The sequence below is a fragment of the Eleutherodactylus coqui genome, chromosome 9 (genome assembly GCF_035609145.1).
Source record: "Eleutherodactylus coqui strain aEleCoq1 chromosome 9, aEleCoq1.hap1, whole genome shotgun sequence".
NCBI classification, from domain to species: Eukaryota; Metazoa; Chordata; class Amphibia; order Anura; family Eleutherodactylidae; genus Eleutherodactylus; species Eleutherodactylus coqui.
In genome coordinates this window covers 160393742-160406384 of record NC_089845.1, presented here as the reverse complement: position 1 = coordinate 160406384, position 12643 = coordinate 160393742, and positions in this window count along the sequence as shown.

Sequence of the window (12643 nt, the reverse complement as noted above, 5' to 3'; positions counted from 1 at the left end):
CACATCTTGTATCTAAGCTACAGGTGGCCAAACAAGGTACTAGAACTGCCATGCTGCCCATATCACATCTTGTATCCAAGCTAGAGGCGGTATAACAGGATACTAGAGCCTCCATGCCTGCCTGTATCACATCTTGTATCCAAGCTAGAGGCGGTATAACAGGGTGCTAGAGCCTCCATGCTCCCTGTATCACATCTTGTATCCAAGCTAGAGGCAGTATAACAGGATACTAGAGCCTCCATGCTCCCCGTACACATCTTGTATCCAAGCTAGAGGTTGTACAACAGGGTACTAGAGCCTCCATGCTCCTGTATCACATCTTGTATCCAAGCTAGAGGTGGTACAACAGGGTACTAGAGCCTCCATGCCCCCCGTATCACATCTTGTATCCAAGCTAGAGATGGTACAACAGGGTACTAGAGCCTCCATGCCCACCTGTATCACATCTTGTATCCAAGCTAGAGATGGTACAACAGGGTACCAGAGCCTCCATGCCCGCCTGCATCACATCTTGTATCCAAGCTAGAGGCGGTACAACAGGGTACTAGAGCCTCCTTGCTCATATCACTGTCTGACATGATGACGTCATTCCCCATTCCGGTGCTCGTTTTTTCCGTTAATAGAAACTTTATCACCCACACATCTGACATATTGACCGCTTGCATGTGGCCTTTTATTCAATATCTTCTTTGGCATTTGGAATAATAAAAAAAGAGTATTCACTCTATTCTTGTGAGGACCTGGATAATCCGAGGATTTTCTGAGTAGCCATCCTGGGACATCAAGGGTGGAATCACCCCGCAGTTTCCAATAAGGGGAACCTCCCCCTCCGGCTGGAGCTCCCATCTTTCTTCTTTTCTGATCCTCCTACTTGAGTGTATAGATGCATATTCTAACAATGCTTATAATATGCCTCCTTAAACACAGATATGCCCTATTTTACATATATATGCCCCGTTTTGACCTTACACATATATATGCCCCGTTTTGACCTTACACATATATATGCCCCGTTCTAAAATAAATAAGCAATACTCCCCTTTCCTGTCGATCTCGGCCGCTGTAGTCGGTGCCGCTGCCGCGCTCACTTCTGAGTTGTGCCATGATCGCTGCAGACATTCTCAGTAGCACTGAGATCGGTGACTAACTGCAGTAGTTATGTGTATCACATGTCCGCACAAACTAGAAGTGAGTGGAGGCAGCGGCGCCGACTCCAGCCGCCGGGGAGCGACAAGGGAGGTGAGTAGTATGTATTGTGTTTATTTTATTAAACAAACTTTAAAAATGAACTAAAATCAGAAGGGCCCGAATGCTGCGTCTGACCCAGCAGCTCGGGCCCCCTTCCTCTTCTGGGCCCCTATGCAGCCAAACTGACAACACAGGCAGTACGCCCACCCCTGTCTATATACTTCAGTGAGACAGCGCCGCGAATCAGATCATTGCGTGTACTGTACTTGTACATTGGGCCCCCAGAAAGACTTATTGGTGGTTCCGAGACATCCCAGTCCGACGCTGTAACCGGTTCCTGTTTTATTGACGTAGTGGTGTCTCCTGTATTTAGAACTCATCCACGGCTGTTCTTACATGGACGCTGTCTGATTATAGAGCACGGACAGACAATTGTGTTTCTCCCCATCCCAGTAATTTCATATCTTGTTTAGCACTGTGTTATTTGTAGAGCCTCCGTCAGCTTCAGAATAAATGCAGATGATACCTGTCAGCACAGAAAACTTTTTAAGGAAGGAACTTTTTTAAAATACCAAACTACAGTGGGTTCTTTACACTTTTTTACATTTTGTTATGTTGTGGCCTTGTGCAAATTAAAAAAAAATCCAGTTCTCCTCGTCATTCTGCACTCAATGCCCCATAAAGACAAAGTGACAACAGAATGGAAGAAATCTGTATACATATTTTAAAAATGAAAAACTGACATAAGTATTCACACCCTGTACTCGGTATTTAGGTGAAGCATCAGACCAGAGGATCTTGTTTCTCGCAGTCTGAAAGCCTTTAGGTGCTTCTGGTAACTCCAGGCAGCTTTCATGTGCCTTTTCCTGAGGAAAGGCATCTTTCTGCCGCTCCGCCATAAAGCCCAGATTGGTGGAGGCTGCAGTGATCGTTGACCTACTGGAAGTTTCTCCCATCTGCCCACAGAATCTTTGGAGTTTAGTCAGAGTGACCATTGGGTTGTTGTTCACCTGTCTTACCAAGGCCCTTCTCCCCCGATGACTTAGTTTGGCTCTAGGAAGAGTCCTGGTTGTTCCAAACTTCTTCCATGTAAGAATTCTGGAGGTCGCTGGGCTCTCAGGAACTTTCAGGGCAGCAGAAATGTTTTTGTAGCTTCTCCAGATCTCTGTCTCCACACAATCCTGTCTCTGAGCTCTACATGCAGTTCTTTCCTCCTCATGGCTTGGTTTTGGCTCTGATATGCATTGTGAGCAGTGAGACCTTATATAGACAGGAGTGTCTTTTATGTCCAATCAACTGAATTTCCCACAGTTGACCCGAATCAAGGTGTAGAAACATCTCAGATGATGGAGAGAAATGGGAGACCCCCAGAGCTTTATTTCAAGTGTCATAGCAAAGGGTGTGAATACTTATGTAAATGCAAAATGTTAGTTTTTCATTTTTAAAACAATTACAAAGATTTCTAACATTCTGTTGTCACTTTGTCATTACGGGGTATTGAGTGCAGAATGATGGGGAAAAACTTACACAAGGCCACAACTTAACAAATTATAAGGAAGTGAAGCCTTTCTAGACCCACTGTCTTACTACATATAGGAACTCCTCCTTTTGTCATCAAAATAGCTTGAAATCTCCATAGCATGTATACAAACTGATGCTGGACATTCCTTAGAGCAGCGGACTACAAAATGACAACTCGCTGCTCCATTTATTTTAATGGGGCTGATGGCAATAGGCAGATACAAGTATTTGGTTATCTCCAGCAGTCCCATTGAAAACAAATAGAATGTCACTATGCATGCACAACTGCCGATTAGAGATGAGCGAACGTACTCGGTAAGGGCGATTTCGCAATCGAGCACCGCGATTTTCGAGTACTTCGCTACTCGGGTGAAAAGTACTCGGGTGCGCTGTGGGGCGGGGAGTTGCAGAGGGGAGTGGGGGGTAGCAGCGGGGAACAGGGGGGAGTCCTCTCACTCTCCCTCTCCCCCCACTCCCCGCTGCAACCCCCCGCTCACCCACAGCGCACCCGAGTACTTTTCACCCGAGTACTTTACTGCTGATCCATTACATATCCTCCTCATCACTCAGAAGCAAACTGTTGAAACATTCTGTTTGGCCAATTTGACGAACTTTTGCAAGGGGCTCAGTTCAAAGCAAATCTTAAAGGGGTTGTCCTGCGCCGAAACGGGTTTTTTTTTTTTTCAACAGCCCCCCCGTTCGGCGCGAGACAAACCCGATGCAGGGACCTAAAAAAAAATCCGCATAGCGCTTACCTGAATCCCCGCGCTCCGGTGACTTCTTACTTACCGGTTGAAGATGGCCGCCGGGATCTTCTCCCTCCGTGGACCGCAGCTCTTCTGTGCGGTCCATTGCCGATTCCAGCCTCCTGATTGGCTGGAATCGGCACGTGATGGGGCGGAGCTACCAGGAGCCGCTCTTTGGCACGAGCGGCCCCATTGAGAAAAGCAGAAGACCTGGACTGCGCAAGCGCGTCTAATCTGGAGATTAGACGCCGGAAATTAGACGGCACCATGGAGACGAGGACGCTAGCAGCGGAACAGGTAAGTGAATAACTTCTTATAACTTCTGTATGGCTCATAATTAATGCACAATGTACATTACAAAGTGCATTAATATGGCCATACAGAAGTGTATAGACCCACTTGCTTTCGCGGGACAACCCCTTTAAGTTCCCCAAAACCCCTAAAACTTGTGTACAACACTGTCTAAGAGCCATAAAAACTCACTATGAGAGTGTTATACAGGGCTTTAATGGCTCTTAGACAGAGTTATACACCGTTGTACAGGACTAGTGTTGAGTAAACTGAACCAATAGAAACCTGCTTCGGCTGGAGCTTTGCTAAAAGCTTGGTTCAAGTTCTTGCCGAACCAAACTTTTAGTAAAGTCTGACCAAAAAAAGGTATGAAGCTTGTTAGGAGCATTCTGGGGGGCAACATTTGGTAGATATCTGTGGCAGCCTCTTGGGAAAGGAAGGGAGGCAGCGGCATCTGTTGATGGCACTGCAGAGGGGTATCTGTGTTACTATATGGAGGCATCTCTGTAGCTGTTTGTGGGCAGCTGGGTTATTCTACAGGTCATCATTGTTTAGAACACTTCGGGGTGAGGAACATCTGTAGGATGCACTCTGAGGGATCATCTGTGGCATAGAGTATCTTTTAAGGGCACTGGTGGCATTGTGTGGGGCACCATGCGGGAAACAGAACAGCACGAAATTTGAATGAAAGAGTATGCTAGTATATGTGGGATTTGCCATTAAAAATCCAATGTCTGGCCATGTTACTGGAGATGGAATTTAAAGTCAAAGGATCTCAGTTCATGCGTGATATGTTGGTTGTGAGTCTGTAGCCGTACACATCATTCCTACGCTAGTTCTCCATTTACAATGAGTCAGAGAATGTTGACAGGATTCCTAGAGGATATCGTTTGCAGACTATGTGGTCAGGGATCAGGTTTGGTCCTGCACTCACAGAGCAGTTCAAATGAACATTATCCCTCGAACCTTGGAAGAGATTTCCCTTGTGTTCAGCAGGAATTGATGGATGACTGTCTACTTACCCTCAGGCTTCAAAGAAATAGAGCTCTGTAATCCAGTTGTGGATAAAAGTTTCTTCAGCCCTGAGAACTTCAGACATCTGTCATCAGATCAGGAAGAATTAAATTCTTTGTGTGTGAAAATGGTTGAAGGGGCTGGAACATCATCCATATCCCAAGCTGATAACCAGAGCACTAATGGGAAACGCGAACTTGTAAAATGCTGCCGGGCCCGCTGATTTCTCCCTAGTGGTATTCTTTTGCCTGGATTTTCAAGAAGTCATGGGATATATATACAGTATCTAATGATAGTGAGGAATACACTGAGATGCCAAAAGTCATTGGACAAGGACTAATAATGGGTACGACCCCCTCTATCCCTGCAAGTGCAGCAACTCAACATGGCGTTGATTCCATAAGTGGTCAGAAGACGTCTGGATGGATGTTGAGCTGTCTGGATAGCCAGCCATAGCTTCATGATACACTCATTGTCAAAAGAAATCCAACTTTTTCTGTGTGATTGTAGCATTGATAAAAGTAAGTGATTACAATATCTTCACTACCAAACGCTTCAACCATACTCGCCCTCACCAAAATATGGACACAGCAGTCCGATTCTACCTCCCCCACCGTGTTCTCCTCTTGCCAAATTGTACCTTCCAAGTTATTCCCCTGGCTCCCTCCCTCATCTTCTTGTCATTCAAAGTACATACCCTAAGACCTATCCATCCACTCTCCCTGTGTGTCGCAGTTATCTACCAGCTCCCAGGTTCCACCAGCCTGTTCTTGGACCATTTCGCTGCCTGGTTCTCCCACTTCCTATCCTGCGAACTCCCAACCCTCATCCTTGGTGACTACAACATCTCCACTAACAACCCCATCTGCCTCCCAGCTCTTCCCTCGGCCTTTCACAACTCTCCGACTCCCCCACTCACAGAGATGGCAACACTCTCAACCTAATTTTCTTCCACCTCCCACTTTACTAACTCCCTCCTCCCAATCTTTGATCACAACTTCCTCTCCCTCTCCAACAGGCACCCTAACATCTCCCCAGACCCTCCCACCTATTGCACCTCCAGACTGTCCACATCCAACAGTTCGCCGAGACCTTACAGACTTCCCTGTCCCCATCTGTCTCCTTTCATGCCCCAACCTGGCTGCCGAACACTACTATCTCACCCTCAGACACGCCCTGGATGAAGCGGCAACCCCCATGACCCGAGCTGTCCATCGCATACCATGGCAATCTTGGCTCACACCAGAAAACAGACTTCCTCTGGCAATGCTCCAGATGTGCTGAATGGCTGTGGCGCAAATCTAAACAGCCTGCAGACTTCAAATTTATGCTTAAAACCTAGAATCTCGCCCTCCACCATGGCAAACAAGTTTATTTCACCTCCCCTGTCTTCTCACTATCCCACAACCCCAAACGACTCTTCGATACCTTGCATTCCCTCCTCAGCCCCAAAGAACATGACAGATCTCACATTTCAAAGAAAAAATTGAAAATATCTGTAAAGAAATCCCCAAACATTGCACGACTAGCCCCGATCCCGGTCTTTTTAACACTGCATCCATCACTCACTATCTGTACTATCTGTACTCGAACCAATGATAGAGGAAGAAGTCTCCAGACTGCTTTCTTCTGCTCACCCCACCACCTGCGCCAGTGACTCTCACACCTTCTCCGATCCCTCTCCCTGGCTGTCATTAACTACCTCACCACCATCTTCTACCACTCCCTGTCCTCTGGCATCTTCCCCTCCTTATTTAAACACTCCATCATATCCACTCTACTAAAGAAACTGACCCTTGACCCCACTGATGCTGTCAACCACCGACCTATCTCTAACCTCCCATTCACCTCCAAACTACTTGAACGCCTGGTGTATTCCTGTCTTACACACGTTCTCTCTGATAGCTCTCTGCTTGACCCCCTACAGTCCGATTTCCACCCCGTACGCTCTACCGAAACTATCCTCACTAAAGTATCAAATGACATGATGACAGCCAAGTCGAGGGGCAACTTCTCCCTGCCAATCCTCCTTGACCTCTTCGCTGCATTTGGTACTGTCAACCATAACCTCTTCCTTGCTCTGCTTCGCTCTATCGGCCTAAAGGATTCCACTCTCCTGGTTCTCCTCCTATCTCTCTGACCACTCATTCAGCGTCTCCTTCGCTTGCTCTACCTCCTCTCCACTCCCTCTCGCTTTTGGGATACCCCAGGGCTCGGCCCTCGGCCCCCTTCTCTTCTTTATCGACACAACCCCAGTCGGACAAACCATTTGCAGATTTGGCCTCCAACATCACCTCTGCAATGACGACACCCAGCTTTACACTTCTTCCTGTGACATCTCTGCACCTTTTCTCCAAAATATCTCCGGCTGTCTGCTGTCTCAAACACCATGTCCTCCCTTTTTCTTAAACTTAACCTCTCAAAAACTGACCTTCTCGTTTTTCCACCCTCTACCAGCTGACTCCCCCCCAGCATCTCCATAGTAGCATCTGGCACCACCATAACTCCCAGACAGCACGCCCGCTGCCTTGGGGTTACACTGGACTCCGACCTCTCCTTCACCCCCACATCCAATCTCTGTCCTAAACATGCCACCTGCACCTAAGGAATATTTCAAAAATTCAGCCATTCCTGACCACGGACATGCTAAAGACACTTGTGTCTCTCATCCATACCAGACTCGATTACTTCAACTCATTACTCATCGGCCTTCCCCGCACCAGACGTTCCCCTCTCCAATCCATACTAAATGCAGCAGCTAGACTCATCTTCCTATCCAGCCACTCTTCAGACGTCTCTGTACTATGCCAGTCACTGCATTGGCTGCCCATGCATTGCAGAACTCAATTTAAACTTATCACCCTCACCCACAAAGCTCACCATGGCGCCGCACCACTGTACATTGCCTCTCTCCTGTCCTTATAGCACCCATCCAGCGCGCTCTACTCTGCCAACACACTCAGACTAAACACCCCTCTAATACGAACTACATATGCTCGCCTCCAGGACTTCTGTAGAGCAGCACCGATCTTATGGAATGCTCTACCCCATGGCATCTGGACAATCCCTGACGCACAGAATTTCAGGTGTGCCTTAAGGACTAACCACTTCAAAGAAGCATACCAACTTTCCTGATCTACTCCCCAACCCCCATAATATGCCTGTCAAGTACATTTCCTGCCCCCCATACCTCCTGTACTACCCCAGCCCGTCCAAAATTTATTGAACACCATGTTATTTTGTCTTGATTGAGCTCCCTTTTGTACTTCAAAAGTGCTGCGGAATCAGTATACAAATAAAGATTATGGTTATTATAATAGAGCAAAAGCATCATTTATTGCAGAGAACCGACCCCTTGTAGGAGGCTCTAATACCCTGTTGTACCGCCTCTAGCTTGGATACAAGATGTGATATGGGTGGGCATGGAAGCTCTAGTACCCTGTTGTACTGCCTCTAGCTTGGATAAAAGACATGATACAGGCCGGCATATTGCTCCGCATTTGCTGTAACTGGATGTTGGGGATTGTGCGCTCTCTCTCTGGACGGGACTCACTCCTATATCAACCATACTCCAAACGCCATGGGTAGTCGTTTCTTTTCCTCTATCTTCACCAACATGGAAGCTAAAGGTGCTTCCTGCTTCCATGTGGCTCTGTGTTAGTCCCTGTAGTAGGTAAGATGGAACCCTAGTCCAACACAGATTGAAGATGCCCCTCCCGCTCTCAGACACTCACATTTATAACCACAATTGTACCACATGACGCAGTAAGATAGATACATTTGGCAGCAGAGCTAACAGGCAATGATTTTAGGGGAGTTAGCCCTTCAGATGCCGAAGCTGTGCAACATACAGAAAATTGACATGACAGATTTGCACAGTGCATCCACATGAGACAGCACATGTATGGCATTTATGGAGGGGTCCAGAATGTTGTTCTGGGACACTACAAGGGTACTATGGGGCCTCATTAATGACTCAGATTATAGAATGGGGTCTATAAATTACTAAGGTGGCCCACTGAGACTTTGTTGCCCAAAGGCCCATGTAAACCTAGAGCTGGCCCTGACCAAGGGTCTGGTTCACTCCTTCCTTGCGCACTCATGCTGTAAGAGTCCAGTACAAGTCCATCCATTTTTAAAAATGTTTTTATTGGGTAGAGAGTTATGGGGTGGGGGACAGGAGGAAGATGGGGGAATGGAGCCGTGTACTGCAATGAATGGACTGACCTTGCCTCACAGCTCCGGATTGCAAAAGTTTTGTAAGGTCCTTGCTGGTGGTGTCAAGCTACAATAATACCCAGCTGTCCCCCTTCCATCTTCCCTGGACAACCGGGGACAGAGGGAGCAGCATCAGTGGGGAAAGAGCGGATGGCAGTGTCCAGCTGCCGATGCATAACAAGAATCTGGATGTGTGATGCCGCTGCCAGTGCCGACAGAAGGCAGATGGACACTGGGGAGCAGCACCGCTGGACTGCTGTGTGATGCCGCTGCTGCCTGAGCATTCACTGCATGTCCTGCAACCCGAGCTCAGGAGAATAGCGAGCTGCGGTGAAGAGAACGAGCAGCCTGTGGCCGGGGAGCCTGGGACATGTTAAGGTGCATCGCGGAGCTTAATCCTGGGGCCGACCAGGAAGCGTGGGACACGGACTCCATTAGTGGGGAGGACCACAGTTGAACGGGAGCTGGGACGTCTTGAAAATGAGCAGCAGCGAAGGGCACGAGCAGCCTGCGGACGGGGAGTCTGGAACAGTTACAGCTGCATGGCGGAGATTACTTCTGGAGATGCCCGGGAAGACTGCCAGACTGCCAGACAGCATTATCATGGAGGAGAAGTGTTGCCCGGGAGCAGGGACAACAGCATCACACTGTCCTTCCAGGACCTGCAGGGGACCCATCTGTACAGCCAATGAGGAACTGGGGGCGTCACCGGGCTGTCAGTGCTCTATCCTGCACTACTTCCTGATGGCGTCAAGGTACAATAATACCGCCTTTAAATGTGATTTCTGATGAGGGAGGGTGGGGTAGGGGAGGGAGAGGTTTAGGAAGGTGACAGAAGGGTGGGGATTGGGGAGAGGGTTATGGGGCCATACCTATCTATCTCATGTCCCTATCTATCTATCTCATATCCCTAACTATCTATCTCATATATTTCTCATGTCCCTAACTATCTATCTCATATATTTCTCATGTCCCTAACTATCTATCTCATGTCCCTAACTATCTATCTCATATATTTCTCATGTCCCTAACTATCTATCTCATATATTTCTCATGTCCCTAACTATCTATCTCATGTCCCTAACTATCTATCTCATATATTTCTCATGTCCCTAACTATCTATCTCATATATTTCTCATGTCCCTAACTATCTATCTCATGTCCCTAACTATCTATCTCATATATTTCTCATGTCCCTAACTATCTATCTCATGTCCCTAACTATCTATCTCATATATTTCTCATGTCCCTAACTATCTATCTCATGTCCCTAACTATCTATCTCATATATTTCTCATGTCCCTAACTATCTATCTCATGTCCCTAACTATCTATCTCATATATTTCTCATGTCCCTAACTATCTATCTCATATATTTCTCATGTCCCTAACTATCTATCTCATATATTTCTCATGTCCCTAACTATCTATCTCATGTCCCTAACTATCTATCTCATATATTTCTCATGTCCCTAACTATCTATCTCATGTCCCTAACTATCTATCTCATATATTTCTCATGTCCCTAACTATCTATCTCATGTCCCTAACTATCTATCTCATATATTTCTCATGTCCCTAACTATCTATCTCATGTCCCTAACTATCTATCTCATATATTTCTCATGTCCCTAACTATCTATCTCATGTCCCTAACTATCTATCTCATATATTTCTCATGTCCCTAACTATCTATCTCATATATTTCTCATGTCCCTAACTATCTATCTCATATATTTCTCATGTCCCTAACTATCTATCTCATGTCCCTAACTATCTATCTCATATATTTCTCATGTCCCTAACTATCTATCTCATGTCCCTAACTATCTATCTCATATATTTCTCATGTCCCTAACTATCTATCTCATGTCCCTAACTATCTATCTCATATATTTCTCATGTCCCTAACTATCTATCTCATATATTTCTCACGTCCCTAACTATCTATCTCATATATTTCTCATGTCCCTAACTATCTATCTCATGTCCCTAACTATCTATCTCATATATTTCTCATGTCCCTAACTATCTATCTCATGTCCCTAACTATCTATCTCATATATTTCTCATGTCCCTAACTATCTATCTCATGTCCCTAACTATCTATCTCATATATTTCTCATGTCCCTAACTATCTATCTCATATATTTCTCATGTCCCTAACTATCTATCTCATATATTTCTCATGTCCCTAACTATCTATCTCATGTCCCTAACTATCTATCTCATATATTTCTCATGTCCCTAACTATCTATCTCATGTCCCTAACTATCTATCTCATATATTTCTCATGTCCCTAACTATCTATCTCATGTCCCTAACTATCTATCTCATATATTTCTCATGTCCCTAACTATCTATCTCATATATTTCTCATGTCCCTAACTATCTATCTCATATATTTCTCATGTCCCTAACTATCTTTCTAGGAGTGGCTATAGATGTTAAACACTGGGATTTGGGGTTGGGGATGGGGGAGTGGAGGTGATTGGGGAAGGGAAAGATGTATTGGGTGGAAGAGGGGAGAGGGTTATGTGGGTGGGTTGAAGGAGGGGAGGAGGATTAGGGGAGGCAGGATGTTTAGCTGTCATCAGATATTTTGCAGGCACAGCAGGAAAATAGTCGTCTGAAGGCTCTAAATAAAGAAGAAAATAAGTATTAGTCGCTGGGGAATACTGGAGGATGGAGGGTCAGGGGAGGGGTCTAATGGGGGCAGAAGCCAAAAGTTCAGGGTCAGAGATATATATAAGGTTTCAACCCCAGATAATCCCATAAACCAATGTGAGGGTTTAGGGGGGCTTGTGAACAGAGCCAAAGCCTGCCTTTCATGTACAACAAATAAAAAACCTCTAAGACATACTGAATGAATGAATGAATGAATCTTGCATTCACCTGCTAAATCTCTTCCATCTGCCCAGTTTTTTGCTGCTTTTGCTGCTGGAGAAAAATATACATGATGAGAAACCAAATGTCCAAAAACAAAACGAAGCCATTATATTCAGTGATGTATATCATTGTTGTCTTCTTCCATATGTGTGGTATTGTCAGCGTGTGCATTAATGTATGTGTGCGTCATATCTGCAATATCTCCATCAACTGCATCTTGTTGCTTGACTTCTTCTCTACTGAACAACACACACACATATATATATATATATATATATATATATATATATATATTACAGTGTAATATATGGTGTATTCACACAATAGATGATTCTATACTTACACACTGATGTTTTCTGCTCCATCCATGACGGGGTCAGGGATAACTCCGGCGGTTTGATTAAATCTGCTGTTATCCTCGTCTTGCTCTATACTGAACAACACATAAGATATCTTACAGTTATAAATATCTATAATGTAGTGTAATATATGGTGTATTAATACAATAGGCACAGTGTAGATGGTTTCTGTACTTACATACTGATGGAGTCAGACTTATCTATGGAGGCAGCAACAGGTCTGGTACATTGGTCAGCTACATCCGCATCCTCGTCTTGCTCTCTGTTGAACATCACATAACACATACATAAATTTAGTTCTGGCAGCAAACAGGACCAAAGGATATTATGATAACTGGACATTTGGAAGCAAAATCTAAAGGTGGTATGGTTAACCCGTTAGGCTGACTGTCCATGGGCAATTATTCATTGCGTT